Genomic DNA, 14,046 nt, shown 5'->3' with positions numbered 1-14,046 from the left:
GCCGCGCCCGCGAGCCGCCGCCGCCCGCGTGACACCGCACGTCCGTGCTGGAGCTTCATCGGCTCCCTCGCTGGTCGCCGTCCGTCCCCTGCCGGCCCTCTCCTCCCACTCCGGCCAGATCCGGGCCGGCGATGCCCGGATCCGTCGCCCCGCGCCCTATCCGGGTCTCCTCCACCACCCGCCGGCTCGCTGGAGACCTCTGGTCGCTGGTCGACCTCGGCTACGCTGACGGGACTGCCCCGTCCCGATCCAGCCCCGAGCCCACCATCCAAACAGCCTGCTGCACCGCGTTGTCCCGATCGACTCCGTCCCGTTTTCGCGAGGGTAAAAATCCGCCAAGTCCCCAGGGTTTTAAACATCATGTGCTCATGTTTGTCATGCCATAACTTCATGCATATTGCTCCGTTTTGCATGAATGATATGTCAAAATGTTCATCTCAGAGTGCTCTTCATGATGGTCTAGTTTGCATTCATGATTCTGTTCATATTGATGCCTTAATCTTCGTTGCAAAACTGCTTTGTGATATAATCTGCTGGAAACTGCTGCATGTTAACATCATTTGTGCATCTTGTGAGTGCCACAACTTTGTCCCTGTTGATGCTATGATGAAGATCTTGATATGCACATGTTCTGCTCTTCATGATCTTCATGTTGGTGTGATTTGAATTCATGTTATGGTGCATCTTGGTATATTGATCCCTGTTGCAAAAGTGCATGTTGATGTTAACTGCTGAAAACTGTTGTAACTTGCTGATTTCTCATTTTTGTTGCATTTTGTGTGTGCATACTATGAGCATGATGTCTACATGTTGTAGGAGAATTTTATGCCATCTTTACAGTGGTGCAATCCATGTATTTGTATATGCCCTATAGTGAGTGCATCAAGCTTGTGAAGTGGGCTACTTGCTGTTAATGTTCTGTAAATGCTGAAACTGCTATATAATGTTGCCATGTTTGCTTGATGCTACCAATTAATCCATGCATAATCGAGAGATGCATAGTTGAGATGTTTTGTTGTCTATGTTATTCTATCATTCCATGCCTTATGATTCCCTATATATATCTTGTAGCATATGTTTTCATTGCCATGAAGATGCCTATATGCTGTTCCAGATTTCTGTTAAATTCATGATGCCTTGTTGTGAGCTTGTTATTGTGTGATACATGCCTGTTCTGGAGATGCTCCAATTACATGTTTTGAATTATGCTATGAGAAATTTGTTCACATGCCATGATTGTTAATTTTGGATATCATATGCCTCTGTCTTATGCTTGCAAACATGCTATCATAATGTTGCTGTTTTACACTTGCTGAAGCTGTTTTGACATTCAATATTGTCATGTTGGCACCTACTAACCAATGAGCCATATGTATATGATGCCCTGATGTTATTTTCTCTTTTTTTATGTGTACGTTGATGTCATGCCCTTGGTTGCTATGTTTACTTGTTGTAGCTTATCTTTCTTGCTCTCAACTTGCCATCATATTAACTCTGCTGATGTATATGTTCCTGTGTTATAGAGTTGCATTTTGCATTGATCATATTGGTTTAATATTTATTCCTATGAACCTTAAGCTTAATTATATTTGAAGTATGTTATGTGTACATGAAGTGCATGCCAAGTTTGTGCTCATACAATTCCTGTAGCATGTTGTTTTTATGATTGCAAAGTGCCTACTTGCTGTTTTTGGCAGATTGTTGTTATAACTTGTTTGGAGTGTATGTGTTGCACCGTTGCTCCGTTTTGAGCATGCTCTATATGAAACTTGCTTGATTTTGCATGTAGTTTCAAGTTATCATGTTGGACCCATGTTTTGAGAGTGTTTGCTTGATGTTTGAATGCATTTTGCATCAAAGCCATGTTTAACTTGTTTTGCTCATATCTTTTAGGCCGTAGCTCCGAACTAAATGAACTTTATATATAACTTGACTAGAATTTCATGTAGATCATCTTGGTGCATCTTAACTTGCTGTTTAACAACTTGAACATAAGGTTTATTCAGTTCTGGACCAATTTCTAAATTTGCATATTAGGACTTACCGGATTTGTTATATGTTATTTCCGGCCTCATTTAAACTTGCTTTGATGTGTTGTTCTTGTATGCATCATCTCTTGCCATGCGTAGCATCATATAGCCTTTGTAATGAATCATGCTTGGTTGTGCATCATGTCATGTTTATGTGTTGTGTGTTTACCATGTTGTTTGCTTCTTTCTGGTTGTGCTTCTTCTCGATAGTTCCTGTTTCGTTGCGATCGTGAGGATTCGTTCGACTATGCTTGGTTCGTCTTCACCCGTTCGTCTTCTTCATGGACTCGTTCTTCTTCCTAGCGGGTTTTTAGGCAAGATGACCGTTACCCTGGATCTCACTACTATCATTGCTATGCTAGTTGCTTCATTCTATCGCTATCCTGCGCTACCTATCACTTGTTTATCAAGCCTCCCAAATTGCCATGTCAGCCTCTAACTTTTTCACCCTTCCTAGCAAACCGTTGCTTGGCTATGTTAACCCTTTGCTCAGCCTCTCTTATAGCGTTGTTAGTTGCAGGTGAAGTTGAAGATTGCTCCATGTTGGACAGGATTATGTTGGGATATCACAATATCTCTTATTCAATTAATGCATCTATTTACTTGGTAAAGGGTGGAAGGTTCGGCCTTATGCCTGGTATTTTGTTCCACTCTTGCCGCCTTAGTTTCTGTCATACCGGTGTTATGCTCGTTGATTTTGCGTTCCTTACGCGGCCGGGTGTATGGGAACCCCTTGACTATTCGCTTTGAATAAAACTCCTCCAGCAAGGCCCAGCTTTGGTTTTACATTTGCCTAACAACCTAATCCTTTTGCCTTAGGTTTCCGGAGCCCGAGGATCTTCTTTATTTTAACCCCCCCGGGCTAGTGCTCCTCTGAGTGTTGGTCCGAATGGAGCAACCTACAGGGCCACCTCAGGGAAACTTGAGGGCTGGTTTTACTCGTAGTTTGACTCATCCAGTGTGCCCTGAGAACGAGATATGTGTAGCTCCTATCAGGATTTGTCGGCACATTCAGATGGTCTTGCTGGTCTTGTTTTACCATTGTCGAAATGTCTTGTAACCGGGATTCCGAGACTGATTGGGTCTTCCCAGGAGAAGGAATATTTTTCGTTGGTCATGAGAGCTTATAATGGCCTAAGGTGGGACATCCCTGCAGGGTATAAACATTCGAAAGTCTTGCCTGTGGTTATGTGGCAGATGGGATTTTGTTAATGTCCGGTTGTAGAGAACTTGACACCAGATTTGAATTAAAATGCATCAACCGCGTGTGTAGCCGTGATGGTCTCTTTTCGGCGGTGTCCGGGAAGTGAACACGGTTTGAGTTATGCATGAACATAAGTAGTTTCAGGATCACTTCTTGATCACTCGTAGCTTCTCGACCGTTGCGTTGCTCCTCTTCTCACTCTTATTTGCGTATGTTAGCCACCATATATGCTTAGTCGCTGCTGCAACCTCACCAATTATCCCTTCCATACCCATTAAGCTTTGCTACTTTGATACCCATGGTAATGGGATTGCTGAGTCCTCGTGGCTCACAGATTACTACAACAACAGTTGCAGGTACAGGTATTGTGATGATCATGACGCGAGAGTGATGTTATTTTTTTGGAGTTCTTCTTCTGCTTATTCTTTGATCAAGGGATAGGTTCCAGGTCGGCAGCCTGGGCTAGCAGGGTGGATGTCGTTTGAGTTTCTGTTTGTGTTTCATCCGTAGTCGGATGTTGCTCTTATGTATGGTGATATTGTATTCATGTGACATTGTATGCCTCTTGTATGTATCCCCAACTATTATGTAATGGTACGATGTAATGATATCCACCTTGCAAAAGCGTCTCCAATATGCGCTTCTATCCTTGGTGGGACCTTTGAGTTCCTTTAGGATAGGGTCGCTTATTGGGCGTGACACTAACCCCTCGTGTTTCGATAATTTGAGGCTATTTCAACCCAAACTAGCTCTAACTCAGGGATCCAAACAAAGAGGAGTGGTACTGTACATGCTACAGTGTGGACCGTAGCACATTGTTTCTTATGGCCATATCACCACATTGTTTTCTACTGGTGGTTCACTGGGCTATCGTGGTTCGCACTGCTGGTTCACAGGGCTGCCGTGGTTCGCACTCCTCTGACCTGGGTAGTAGTAGTAGTATATACCGCATCATTCTTTGCTCCTTCTTACAACTACGTACTTTGCCGACATGTGGGAGAGCCAGCATCCGGGTTGACGTGTCATGCACCAGATTAGAGCGCGGAACGGAAGGGGGGCATCACCCCGGTCGGGGCGCTAGTAATTCATGACTATAGTGAGTGATCATATCACAAGTCTTTCCAGCAATAACGCGCCGTCAAATCGCACATCCCGACTGTCAGTGTCAAAACCGGCGGATCTCGGGTTGGGGGTCCCGAACTGTGCGTCTAAGGATAATGGTAATAGGAGGCGTGGGACACAATGTTTACCCAGGTTCGGGCCCTCTCGATGGAGGTAATACCCTACTTCCTACTTGATTGATCTTGATGATATGAGTATTACAAGAGTTGATCTACCACGAGATCGTAGAGGCTAAACCCTAGAAGCTAGCCTATGATTATGATTGTTGTTGTCCTACGGACTAAACCCTCCGGTTTATATAGACACCGGAGGAGGCTAGGGTTACACAGAGTCGGTTACAGAGAAGGAAATCTACATATCTAAATTGCCAAGCTTGCCTTCCATGCAAAGGAGAGTCCCACCCGAACACAGGACGAAGTCTTCAATCTTGTATCTTCATAGTCCAACAGTCCAGCAAAAGTATATAGTCCGGTTGTCCGAGGACCCCCTAATCCGAGACTCCCTCAGTAGCCCCTGAACCAGGCTTCAATGACGATGAGTCCGGCGCCCAGATTGTCTTCGGCATTGCAAGGCGGGTTCCTTCTCCGATTACTCCATAGAAGATTTTAAACACAATGATAGTGTCGGGCTCTGCAAAACAAATTCCGCATACCACCGTAGAGAGTAGAATATTCCACCAATCTAATCTATAGACAACTTTTCACAGCCTGACATCACGCCACGGCCCGGTCATTATTCGAACCGTTTTTCTCAACCAGCTGCTGCACATATTGCGAGGCGGTTTCCCTGGCACGTCTTGTCGAAGCAGAGATCATGTCCCCTTATCACGGGATTCTCATCAATACGGGTGTGGGTAACCCAACCGCGCCATCAACATGACGCTTGGGGAATAAGCGAGTTTATGGGGCAAGTGGGGAGGCGCATGGTTTCTACCACCTTTATAAGGAGATAAGGATTCACCTTTTCTCCACCCACGCCTTCTTCTTCCTCTGCTCATCCATTTCCCCTCGCTCGAGCTCTAGCGCCCAAGCTTTCTCCTTCTCTGCAAAGTCATTCCAAGCATGTCCGGAGCGTGAGGCAAGTGGATGGCCTCCTCCGTTAAGGAGGAGGACATCACAAAGCTTCGGGAGGCCGGATACCTGGCCGCAAACATCGCGCACTGGCTCCCTACCGAAGGGCAGATCATCCCTACCCCAGAGCCTCAGGAGAGGGTAGTGTTTCTCTCTCACTTTGTCTGTGGACTGGGATTCCACCTCCACCCATTTATCCGCGGGCTCATGTTTTACTACGGGCTGAACTTCCATGATCTGGCCCCCAATTTCATCCTCAACATCTCGGCGTTTATCATCGTGTGTGAGGCCTTCCTCCGAATTATGCCCCACTTCGGCCTATGGCTGAAGACCATCAACGTGAAGCCGAAGGTGGTGGTCGGCCAACAAGCGGAGTGCGGAGGCGCCATGGTGGGAAAGATGCCCAATGTCACCTGGCCCGAAGGCTCCTTTATGGACACTGCGAAGGGGTGGCAATCGGGGTGATTCTACATCACCGAGCTGCGTGACACCAACTGGGTGGCAGCCCTCGAGTTTCGATCTGGCATCCCCATGCAGCTCACCTCCTGGAAAGAGAAGGGCTTAGCCTGGGGCTCATCGGTGGAGTTGACCGGACTCTAGACCTGTATCAAAAATATGATAAGCAAGAAAATCAAGCTTGTCAACGTGGTCCAGGTCAGGCACTTCCGCCGGATCCTTCCGTGTCAAAGACGGGCTTTCAATATGTGGGAGTTTGACCCGGCCGAACACCAGACGCTGCGAGAGCTCTTCGATACGATGCACAAAGATGTGTGGAAGGTGCTGTTCAAGGCCACCGAGGTACCTCCTCCCATAACCGAGGATCGCGGACTCAGTGCAAAGCGCCCCGCCAATCCGGTAAGCTCTTTATATTTTGCAAGATGTTTCTTTCCCCAGTATATTTGTGGGAGGAATCTAAGCCTCCACGCCAATTTAACAGGACTGGGTAGCGATAGCGGAGCAGATTGACTGTCCAGCTCCACTACCTGAAGATCCAACAACGACTCTCTTAATGGAGATGTTGTTTCCGGCGCACTATGAGGTGCCAGAGAAGAAGTCCAAGAAGAAGGCCACGGGGACCAGGAAGGGTCTCCGCCGCAAGGTTGTATCGGACTCATCGTCCGAAGACACCGAGGCACGCTCCTCCAACAAAAATGAGGAGGAGGAAGAGGAAAGTCCCCCCCCCCCCCAACCGGGGGGAAAGGAAAAGGAAGGTCGCCCCGTCTGGGGAGGCCACAGGGTCCAAGAAGGGAAAGACCCTCCGTCCAGACCACTCCACCACAGCCGCCTACAGCGAGGAGGAGTGGTTGCCTAGGGAAAAGCCTCTGGCGAAGTCGTAAGTATCCGGACACTATAATACTTCCGGTACGTATTGCTTTATTGCTTCTTATCATGTCAAATATGATCGTGCAGTCCGGCCAAAGCCCACATCAACGTATCCTCCTCGGATGGGTCTTTGGGCCAGTCGGCGATGAACAACAATTCACTCTCGACGGCAACCTCCCCCCGGCTCGCGGACGACACCTAGGTGCTATCTCAGAGGATACCGGACCAGGGGGAGACTGTTCTGGAGACGCCCCAAGGCGAAATCCCAGACACCGGGCACATGGGGGGGGGGGGAAGACCCCCATGGATTCTGATGACGGGGGCCGCAGCAAGTTTGGTCCCCAGCCGGATACTGTGTCGGAACCTCCAATGGTTTCGGATTCAGGCAGGCAGCCCCTCACTAAGGGGGGCGAGCTGCCTGTGGCGATGACCTCTGTCCATCCAGAGGCATCGGACAACTTGCTGGAAGTGCTTCGCAGCGCTTCCATTGACGAAGAGCACCGCACCATCATGAGTGCGGTGATTGAGAAGGTCCGGTCCGCCAAAAGCGGATTGACCGAAGCCTGCGTCAACCTCCTAACAGGCTTTGAGGTAAGTAATAAAATTATAAGAAAGTATCACAGTGTAGACAGTAGACCCTGATGCTCTGTTTGGTGTTCGTAAAGAAAGGCCGAACAAAGGATGAAATAACATCCACAGGAGTCTAATCAGAATATGTCTATGCGAATAAGCAGGCGTCGCTACGGGCCACTGCCGCTAGTACTGCGGAGGTTTCCGGGCTGAAGCGGGACCTGGAGTGAAACAAGGAAGAACTCGGCCTCGTGAAGAGGCAGCTCGAGGAAAACAAAGGTACACAATACCCCGTATGTATGTTTTATAAAGGAAAATTGTTGATGCTAATAGAAGCGTCGTGAATTTTAATAGGGACCATGACCGAAGTGGCGGCCCTTAAGAAGGCGCTGTCCGAGGCCGAAGACAAAGCGGCCAAGGAGCGCACCGAGCGCGAGAAGCAAGAGGCCCGGGTCTACGAGGTCCAGCAAGAGCTCCAGGATTTCGTCAAAAAATACGAGTCCTTGGAGCGTGACTTTAAGATGCGAGAGTCCGAGCTTGCTGAGGCCCTCCAGAGCGCGCGAGACGGCAAAGCCAAAGCCCAAAGGGCCCTCTAGGAGATTCAGGCGGCCAAGAAGATAGTGGCGGGTAAGGCATTCATTATGCAAAGCAAGCATGTGAAGGAGACTTTCCTTTTACTTACCCGAATTCGGAGCTCTCCAGGAGCGTTCACAGATCTACCGTGCAGCATATCGGATGCCACGGAGTTCTACTGGGACGAAGAAGGGAGCTCGACGGAGAAATTGTTCTGGTCTCAATATATTGGGACCAAACATCTGATGCCCTTGAGCGACCAGCTGAAGCAACTAGTCGAACTGCACAAGGCAGCCGAACTGTCCATGAAGGACCTTATAATCCGGATGTGGCCGCACTAGTAGAAAATGGGGTATTGGTCCAGGCCGGGTCAGCCCATTAGTCCCGGTTCAATCCAGAACCGGCACCAATGGGGGCATTGGACCCGGTTCGTGAGCCCCGGGGGCCGGCCGGGCCACGTGGGCCATTGGTCCCGGTTCGTCTGGACCTTTTGGTCCCGGTTGGTGGGACGAACCGGGACCAATGTGCCTTGGTCCTGGCCCACCACCATTGGTCCCGGTTGGTGGCCTGAACCGGGACTAAAGGCTTCCCATTAGTCCCGGTTCAAGCCACGAACCGGGACCAATTAATTGCCTATATATACGCCCGCGAGCAGAGCACTCTCAGTGCTCAGTTTTTCGTGGCCGGCGAGGAGAGAGCTTTGTGGTGCTCTAGCTCACCTCCTATGCTCACGAGGTGTTCGATGGAATGCCCGAGCCACACTACTTAAGCTTTCTCCTCTCCAAGCTCGATCTCCAAGCTCCATTTTCCTCAATATTTGTCTAGGTTTAGCGGTCCGTCACGTCCCGTCGCCGTCTTCACCGCCGTCAATCGCCCGCGCCGATCTCGTCACCGGCACCACCGTGGTGAGCCTCTTGTTCTTATCTTCTTTCTGAAAGGAAAAAAAATCTTACTTGTATGTTTATATATATAGATACTTGTATAATTTTCTTACTTTTATTATTGCATCTTATATAGTGCGATGGTTTTGGTATCCGCCCCCGTCGGCCCTCGTCCTGTCTATAATTCGGATGTGGTATATATATTATCTTTTCATAACTATTGGTTCATCTATTGTTTGTGACAATTATGCCGACCAACGTGACATAGATTTTATTTATCTAGGAGGTTGTTGAACCGAAAATTCCAACCGACCCTATTGTCGAGAGGTTAAATTTAGTTGAAGAAGAAAACAATTTCTTGAAGGAAAAAATAGAAAAATTGAGGAGGAGGAGATGATATTGAAGTTGCATGTTGCGGATGTCGTGGATGATCACAAGATCAAGATGGATGCAATGCGCTTGAAGATTAGAAAGATTAGAAAATATGCCATTCATACCGAGGCTTGGTATCACTATGCTGTTGGATCAGTTGTTACATTGGTTGCGATTATGATCACATTTGTTTTCGCATTGAAATGTTTTACATAGTTTCAATGTATGGTTTAATTAATTTAGATGCTCTGCAGAGCTTTATGTTGTTAGATGAGAACTATGTATGTACTTTGGTTTTAATGTGATGATGAACTTCTATTAATTTGGTCACTTAGTTATCTATTCATGATGTTCTGTAATGATTTTTGACACACTTAATTATATATAATGCACGTAGATGAACCGGCAATGGATGTACGGTTCAAGACACACCTCCGAGTACATTAAGGGCGTGCATGAATTTCTCGAAGTGGCTGAGGCAAACAAGCAGAATGGTTTTATGTGTTGTCCATGCCCTATATGTGGGAATACGAAGTCTTACTCTGACCGGAAAATCATTCACACCCACCTGCTTTACAAGGGTTTCATGCCACACTATAATGTTTGGACGAGGCATGGAGAAATATGGGTTATGATGGAAGACGGCGAAGAAGAAAAGTACGATGACAACTATGTGCCCCCTGAATACAGTGATGCTACTGAAGATCAAGAGGAACCAGACGATGTGCACGATGATGCTGCAACAAGCGAAGCTGCTGAAGATCAAGAGGAACCAAACGATGTGCCCGATGATGATGATCTCCGCCGGGTCATTGTCAATGCAAGGACGCAATGCGAAAGTCAAAAGGAGAAGCTGAAGTTCGATCGCATGTTAGAGGACCACAAAAAGGGTTGTACCCCAATTGTGAAGATGGCAACACAAAGCTCGGTACCATACTAGAATTGCTGCAGTGGAAGGCAGAGAATGCTATGCCTGACAAAGGATTTGAGAAGCTACTGAAAATATTGAAGAAGAAGCTTCCAAAGGATAATGAATTGCCCGGCAGTACATATGCAGCAAAGAAGGTCGTATGCCCTCTAGGATTGGAGGTGCAGAAGATACATGCATGCCCTAATGACTGCATCCTCTACTGCGGTGCGTACAAGGATCTGAACGCATGCCTGGTATGTGGTGCATTATGGTATAAGATCAGACGAGATGACCCTGGTGATGTTGATGGCGAGCCCCAAGGAAGAGGGTTCCTGCGAAGGTGATGTGGTATGCTCCTATAATACCACGGTTGAAATGTCTGTTCAGAAACGGAGAGCATGCCAAGTTGATGCGATGGCACAGTGAGGACCGTAAGAAAGACGGGAAGTTGAGAGCACCCGCTGGCGGGTCACAGTGGAGAAAAATCGAGTGAAAGTACTGGGATGAGTTTGCAAGTGACCCAAGGAACGTATGGTTTACTTTAAGTGCGGATGGCAGTAATCCTTTCGGGGAGCAGAGCAGCAATCACAGCACCTGGCCCGTGACTCTATGTATGTATAACCTTCCTCCTTGGATGTGCATGAAGCGGAAGTTCATTATGATGCCAGTTCTTATCCAAGGCCCTAAGCAACCCGGCAACGACATTGATGTGTACCTAAGGCCATTAGTTGAAGAACTTTTACAGCTGTGGAATGAAAATGGTGTACGTATGTGGGATGAGCACAAACAGGAGGAATTTCACCTAAAGGCATTGCTGTTCATGACCATCAACGATTGGCCCGCTCTCAGTAACCTTTCAGGACAGACAAACAAGGGATACCATGCATGCACGCAATGTTTACTTGACACCGATAGTATATACCTGGGAAGCTGTAGGAAGAATGTGTACCTGGGCCATCGTCGATTTCTTCCGACCAACCATCAATGTCGAAAGAAAGGCAAGCATTTCATAGGCGAGGCAGATCATCGGAGGAAGCCCGCCATGCGTATCGGTGATCACGTACTTGCTATGGTCAATGATTTACACATAATCTTTGGAAAGGGTCCCGGCGGACTAGCTGTTCCGAGTGACGCTGGGGGACACGCACCCATGTGGAAGAAGAAATCTATATTTTGGGACCTACCCTACTAGAAAGACCTAGAGGTCCGCTCTTCGATCGACGTGATGCACGTGACGAAGAACCTTTGCATGAACCTGCTAGGCTTCTTGGGCGTGTATGGGAAGACAAAAGATACATCTGAGGCACGGGAGGACCTGCAACGTTCGCACGAAAAAGACGGCATGCCTCCAAAGCAGTATGAAGGTCCTGCCATCTATGCTCTTACCAAAGAAGAGAAGGAAATCTTCTTTGAATGCCTGCTTAGTATGAAGGTCCCGACTGGCTTCTCGTCGAATATAAAAGGAATAATAAATATGTCAGAGAAAAAGTTTCAGAACCTAAAGTCTCATGACTGCCACGTGATTATGACGCAACTGCTTCCGGTTGCATTGAGGGGGCTTCTACCGGAAAACGTCCGATTAGCCATTGTGAAGCTATGTGCATTCCTCAATGCAATCTCTCAAAAGGTGATCGATCCAGAAATCATACCAAGGCTAAGGAGTGATGTGGTGCAATGTCTTGCCAGTTTCGAGCTGGTGTTCCCACCATCCTTCTTCAATATCATGACGCACGTCCTAGTTCATCTAGTTGACGAGATTGTCATTCTGGGCCCCATATTTCTACACAATACGTACCCCTTTGAGAGGTTCATGGGAGTCCTAAAGAAATATGTCCGTAACCGCGCTAGGCCAGAAGGAAGCATCTCCATGGGCCATCAAACAGAGAATGTCATCGGGTTTTGTGTTGACTTCATTCCTGGCCTTAAGAAGATAGGTCTCCCTCAATCGCGGTATGAGGGGAGACTGACTGGAAAAGGCACGCTTGGAAGGGACTCAATAATATGCAGGGACAGATATTCTTGGTCTCAAGCATGCTACACAGTTCTACAGAACTCTACCTTGGTGACCCCGTATGTCGATGAACACAAGAACAGTCTGCACTCCAAACACTCAGAGCAATGCGACGACTGGATTACATGTGAACACATCAGGACTTTCAGTAGTTGGTTGGAAGCACATCTCAGAGGTGACAACACTGTTTTTGATGAGTTGTACTTGTTGTCCAGGGGACCATCTTCGACTGTTATGATTTGGAAAGGATACGAGATAAATGGGAATACATTTTACACGATTGACCAAGATCAAAAGAGCACCAACCAAAACAGCGGTGTCCGCTTTGATGCAACAACCGAGAGGGAAAAGGACACATATTATGGTTACATAGTGGACATATGGGAACTTGACTACGGACATGATTTTAAGGTCCCTTTGTTTAAGTGCAAATGGGTCAATCTGTCAGGAGGCGGGGTACAGGTAGACCCATAGTACGGAATGACCACAGTGGATCTGAAAAATCTTGGGTACACTGACGAACCGTTCGTCCTAGCCAATGATGTGGCACAAGTTATCTATGTGAAGGACATGTCTACCAGACCGAGAAAAAGAAAAGAAAAGGAAGCGAATACATCATACGATGAGCCAAAGCGCCACATAGTTCTTTCAGGAAAAAGGGACATCGTGGGAGTGGAGGGCAAGACAAACATATCTGAAGATTATGAAAAGTTTCATGAAATTCCTCCCTTCAAAGTCAAGGCTGACCCCAGCATCCTGATAAGCGATGAAGATTATCCATGGTTACGGCGCAATAAGCAAATGACACAAGCGAAGAAAAAGTGAAGACTTTCTCCCACAACTATTATGATGATACCATGCTAACATTGTAACACACGAGTATGATACCATTGTCCGTTTTGTACATGCACATGCTATGTGGGTGAATTTATGATACCATGCCAACTTTCAACTTTTTCATAGTTCATTTGAAATGCTTTAATGTCTTATGGTTCGGCCCTCGTAATAATTAAAAATAGCAACAATAAGTATTTTGTTGTAAGTAGAAACAAAATAAAATAAATAAAGCAAGAAAGAAAACAAAAAAACAAAAAAAGTGTTTTCAAATTTGAAAACTAATGGCACTAACAGAAAGTTTATAATTTTTCTAAAACTAAAAGCAAAAAGAATTAAAAAATACAGCAAAAAACAAAATAAAATAAATAATGCAGAAAACAAAACAAAAAACTAGAAAATAATTAAAAATAGCAACAATAAGTATTTTGTTGTAAGTAGAAACAAAATAAAATAAATAAAGCAAGCAAGAAATTTTTTTTGCCTCCTACTGGGCCCCCATGGCCTGAATACGACTAGAAACCCTACCATGGGCCAGGATTCAGGCCGCAGTAGGCCCAGCAGGCCCAGCAGGCCCATTAGGCAAAGCAGTAGCAAATAGGCCCGCAAGCCCATGGTGGAGAGGAGCTCGAGAGGGGTGCGGCAGTGGGGCTTATAAACCACTGCGCACCCCTCTCAACTAGCGAGGTGGGACTAAACTTTGGCCCCGACGCTGGCAGCACAGTGTCGTTTGGTACCGGTTCGTGGCACCAACCGGTACCAATGCCCACTCTTTAGTCCTGGTTGGTGCCTCCAACCGGGACCAAAGGTCGCCGCTTCCCACCCGTTGGGCTGCTGAAAAGAGGCCTTTGGTCCCGGTTGGTGGTACCAACCGGGACTAAAGGGGGCATTAGTCTCGGTTGGAGTCACGAACCGGGACCAATGCCCTTGCTATATATACAACACTTAGGAAAATTTGACGAACACATCGCCAGTTGCCCCCGGCCCGCCCGACGACGCCGAGCTCATCGACGCCGCCAGGCTGCCCAGATCGACGCCGTCTACGTGCCCCCGTTGTCGCCCCTGCCCCGTCGCCGCCAGGCGCTGCCCCGACGCCGCCCGCCGGCCGCCCCCACCGACACCGTCATCGTCGCCCGCGCCCGTCGT

Source organism: Triticum aestivum, chromosome 4B (assembly GCF_018294505.1).
Source record: "Triticum aestivum cultivar Chinese Spring chromosome 4B, IWGSC CS RefSeq v2.1, whole genome shotgun sequence".
Lineage (NCBI taxonomy): Eukaryota > Viridiplantae > Streptophyta > Magnoliopsida > Poales > Poaceae > Triticum > Triticum aestivum.
Note: the sequence above shows the minus strand (reverse complement) of the source record.